The sequence below is a fragment of the Monodon monoceros genome, unplaced genomic scaffold (assembly GCF_005190385.1).
Source record: "Monodon monoceros isolate NGI ecotype Baffin Bay Population unplaced genomic scaffold, NGI_Narwhal_1 Super_Scaffold_19, whole genome shotgun sequence".
In the NCBI taxonomy this organism is placed as follows: domain Eukaryota; kingdom Metazoa; phylum Chordata; class Mammalia; order Artiodactyla; family Monodontidae; genus Monodon; species Monodon monoceros.
This window is the reverse complement of record NW_021703775.1, coordinates 757,818-762,827: the sequence shown is the minus strand read 5'-3', so window position 1 is coordinate 762,827 and position 5,010 is coordinate 757,818. Positions and strand designations below refer to the sequence as shown.

Genomic DNA, 5,010 nt, shown 5'->3' with positions numbered 1-5,010 from the left:
AAATACTTCCAAAAGTTTAAAGAGGAGGGAACACTTTCAACCCATCTTACGAGGCATTACCCCAGACAAGGGTAATGTCAAAACCAGACAAGGGCATGATGAGAAAAATACAGATCAATATTCCTGAGTGACACAGATGAAATATACTCAAAATACTGGCAAACTAAATTCAACAGCACATTAAAGGGATCATTCACCATGATTAAGTGGGACTTATGCCAGGATGCAACGATGGCTCAGTGTATGCAAATCAATAAATGTGATACATTACATTAAGAGAATAAAGGGGAAATATGATCTTATTAATAGATACAGAAAATTATTTGACAAAATCCAACTTCCTTTCATGATAAAGACTGTCAAGAAATCAGATATAGAAGGAATATACTTCAACACATTAAAAGTCATATGACAAGCCCAAAGGTGACAGTATATTGAATTACAAATCCTGAAAGCGTTTCTTCTGAGTTTCAGCCAAGACAATGTTACCTGTTCTTGACTCTTCTATTCAACATAGTACTGGAATTCCTAACCAGAGTAAGTAGGCAAGAAATGTAAATAAAATAAATCCAAATCATAAAGGTAAACCTAAATTTTCTGTTTGCAGATGACATGTTTTTATATCTACAAAAACCTAAAAATGCCACTTCCAAAAAGCTGTTTAAACTAATGAATAGAGTAAGCTGAAGGACACAAAATCAACATACAAAAATCATTTGTGGTTCTATACACTAACAACAGAAAATGTTAAAAAAAAAAAAGCCCCATGTACAATAGCACCGAAAAGAATAAAATACTTAGGAATAAAGCTAACCAAGAATGTGAAAGAGCCATACACTGCAAACTATAAAATACTGATGAAAGAATTTGAAGGAGACACAAATAAATGGAGCGATAGCCCATGTTAATAGACTGAATAAATTAACATTGTTAAAATGTCCATACTACCCAAAGCAATCTACAGAGTTAATGCAATCCATGTCAAAATTCTGAAGGCATTTTTCCCAGAAAATAGAAAAACAAATCCTAAAATTCACATGGAACCATAGAAGACCCAAAATATCCAAAGCAATCTTGAGCACAAAGAGCAAAGCTGAAGGAATCACACTTCATAATTTCAAACCATACTACAAAGCATAGTAATCAAAGCAGTATGGTTGTAGTATAAAGACAGACATACAGAACAAAGGAACAAAATACAGAGCTCAGAAATAAATCCACATATTTACAATCAACTGATCTTTGACAAAAGTGCCGGGAATATACAATGATAAAAGGATCCTCTCTTACCTAAATTAGTGGGAAACTGAATATTCACAAGCCTGCCAATGCAGGGAACACAGGTTCCAGCCCTGGTCCAGGAAGATCCCACATGCCATGGAGCAACTAAGCCCATACGCCACAACTGCTGTGCCTGTGCTCTAGAGCCTGAGTGCAACAACTACTGAGCCCACGTGCTGCAACTACTGAAGCCCGTGTGCCTAGAGCCGTTGCTCCACAAGAGAAGCCACTGCAGTGAGAAGCCCACGCACCGCAACAAAGAGTAGCCCCCGCTCATTGCAACTAGAGAAAGCCCACACGCAGCAATGAAGACCCAATGCAGCCATAAATAAATAAATAAATAATTTTTAAAAAGAAATTAGACTTGTATCTCACACTATATATAAAAAGTAATTCAAAGTGGTTTAGAGAATTAAATATAAGATCCAAAACTGTAAAATTACTAGAAGAAGATATGGGGGGGGGGAAACTTCTTGACAGTGCTATGGGCAATGTATGTTTGGATATGACCCCAAAAGCACAGGCAACAAAAGCAAAAAGAAAAAAGAAAAAGAAAAGAAAAACAGATTGCATTAAACTATAAAGGTTTGAGGAGCAAGGGAAACAATTTACAGAGAGCAGAGTGTACCTACAAAATGGGAAGCAATATTTGAAATACCTGTCTAACATATATAATATACTCAAAACAACTGAGTAGAAAAAACACAAAAAATAAACTTTTTCTTTCAGTGACACTTTTCCTTGCTTTAATATATTTTGTCTTTTTCTGCTTTTGAAGTGAGCGCTCAATTACAAAATATCAAACTACAGTCAAAAATGCTAGCCACTGGCACAAGATGGAGAAGCCCACAAGTACGAACAGACAGCAGCAGGTGGCAAGAGGTGGGAAGTGACTGAAGCAGTGGTTACAAATGGTCAAATGCTGGGTAGCTAAAACTATCCAACAGGTTGTGCCCTAACATTAGCACAGGTTAGACCAGTCACTACCTTGGCGGGTGGCCTCAGTGTACTTGGGTTCAGATTCTACAAGGCAATACAATTCCTTCCAGTTAAGAGTTCTTGCTTGCACCTCTTGGCCAGAGGGCCCCGGACCAGTCTATTAGTTTTTCAAAACACTGTTGTAGTGCTTGCTTTGGGAGCACATATGCTAAAATTGGAACGATAGAGAGGTTAGCATGGCCCCTGTGCAAGGATGATACGCAAGTTTGTGAAGCGTTCTATATTTTTTTGTGACCACCTAGAGGGGTGGGATAGGGAGGGTGGGAGGGAGACGCAAGAGGGAGGGGATATGGGGATATATGTATACATATAGCTGTTTCACTTTGTTATACAGCAGAAATTAACACACCATTGTAAAGCAATTATACTCCAATAAAGACGTTAAAAAAAAAAGAAGTTTGGGGAGAACTCTGTAGAGATCGGGCACAGGATGGAGCACAGCCCGCCACTGAAAATACTGCTGGTTTTATATGCTCCACATTCATAAGCACCTGCTCCGTTTTCCAGGTTCAAACACTCATGCAGGCCTGCAGCTTGAAAAATTTCTGAGTCCAGAATCCTGCCTCTGGTGAAAACAAAGGTAGTCATAGCACAAAGAGTACACCACAGTGTCTGGCCACTGTGTCACCCGATCAGGCTGTAAGTTCACAATCAGGTACTGATGGCAGACCTATGTCCCCTCTGTTAAGGGACCCAATTTGGGCCAGAGTCAGAGGTGTGTTGTATGCAATCTTGTATCCACAAGGGTGCACTAGATTGAAGGAATGGTGCAGAAAGCATATTTTCTCTGAATTCATGTTGCTTTTTCAAAAGAGTAGAGTTTCATCTTAATTAAGGAGAATACTTTTAAATAGCTTGGACAGCTCAAGACTACTGTTTAGGGAACCAAAAACCAAGTCAGCCATGAACAGTGCTTTTAAAATCCTTGGGAGTCAGCATGAGGTGAGGATTTGGTTTGGCACAGTGTTGAGCACAGGAGTAAAGAAGCAGAGCCATCTCCTCACAAAAGGCACTGACATCGCACGGCACCAATGGATCAGCTGCAGGGACAGGGCTTTGGGGTGGAGGTTATTTCTCTCTCAAATTTCCCCAGGGCACTCACCCCTCTCTATGCCATCCCACTACTCCATTCACTTTTCCTTTCTCAATTTCTGAAACCCATGTGGCAGCACTTCTTAACCTGGAGGCCCCAGGGACCACCTATGCAGTCCAGATTTTTCATGGATCTTTACAAGTTCTCGACTGAAAGCCCGCACGCAGCAATGAAGACCCAACACAGCCAAAAATAAATAAATAAATAAAATTTATTAAAAAAACAAAAAAGAATGAAGGCATTCAGCTAAATCCTTTTACACCCACTGCTGACAGAGGGCAGGGGAGTTTGACTCACTAACCTTCTTTCCATGTGCTTCTCCCTAATAAGACAGTCCATTTAGAACTTGTCAGCCTGGGGAGAACATCATGTAGCGCACTAATCTCTACTACAGATTCTGAAACAGCAAAAATACAAAGATGATGAATCCTTCCAAAGGGTTCTGTCTATATTGTTACAGTGGTTTCCTTCCCACTGTGAACACTTTTCAAACCCTATCACTTGAATATGCTTTTATTTTTTTCAGCACCAAGAATGTTAATCTATTGTAGTTACAGAGAAGGTAAAGAATGAATTCATACAACATTAAAAAAATACAAAGTAACTACAACAACAGCAGTAAAAAAAAACAGAAAACAATGAAAGGGTAATTTTTAGTCCTTATCAATGATTAAGTTAAACTTTAACGGACCAAATTCTCAAATTAAATAACACAAAATTGTTGAATTAATTTTTATAAAGAACCTACAATATGCTGTCTACAAGAGGCTCACTTTAATTTTAAGGACATATATAGGTTAAAGTGAGAAGATGTAAAAAGATATTCCATGAAATGGCAGCCGAGAGAGAGTAGGAGTAACTATACTTGTATCTGATAATACATATTTTCAATCAAAATCAGTCACAAGAGACAAAGAATGTTAATATACAGTGATAAAGGGGTCAAATTATCAAGAAACAATTTTAAGTATAAATATACATGGACCCAATACCAGAGTATGTAAATAATTAAAGCAAATATAAACTGCATGGAGAAAAAGCAATAAAGTAATAGTAAAGCACTTCAATACCCCACTTGTAAACAATGAATAGATCATCCAGACAGTAAATTAATGAGAAAACACTGACCTGAATGACACTTCAGATAAGTAAACATAACAGATGTATACAGAACACAGGACTTGTATGACTGGTCAAATAAGTGTTTTACTGTCTCTGTTAATCAGTGAAATTGACCTTCCCGTGAAGAGGCAAGAATAATATGAGAAGACCCAATGGAGTTTTAATTAATTAATTAATCAAAAAAAAAAGTAAACCACTGAACTCTAAGGGACAATGTAGCTTTCAATGAATTAGCAATTTTGGTTGGGATGACCTTGGAGAATAAAACCACCTCAGTGATTAAAATTTAGACCAACTAATCAAAATGCTTTATTACCTATTGTTTTAAAACACTGATCAATGGAACAAGTTATACTAGGGATAACAGTGTAATCGTATTCTAGAGTTCATATCAACAATAGGCGTTACGACTTGATGCTAGATCAGGACATTTCAATGTATCTGAGCTCAGACTGGAGTCATCCCAGTTGGTTTCTGTCTATTATATGTAGATTTCTCCCAGTATGAAAGGACAA

At 37.7% G+C, this 5,010-nt stretch overlaps 1 non-coding gene across 1 annotated transcript; it reads left to right on the top strand.

Annotated features, from left to right (window-relative positions):
* The first annotated feature begins 2,404 nt into the window (after positions 1–2,404).
* Positions 2,405–2,508, top strand: LOC114901179. The gene has a single exon (XR_003795060.1). It is a non-coding gene; the product is annotated as a U6 spliceosomal RNA (small nuclear RNA).
* The last annotated feature ends 2,502 nt before the right edge of the window (positions 2,509–5,010 follow it).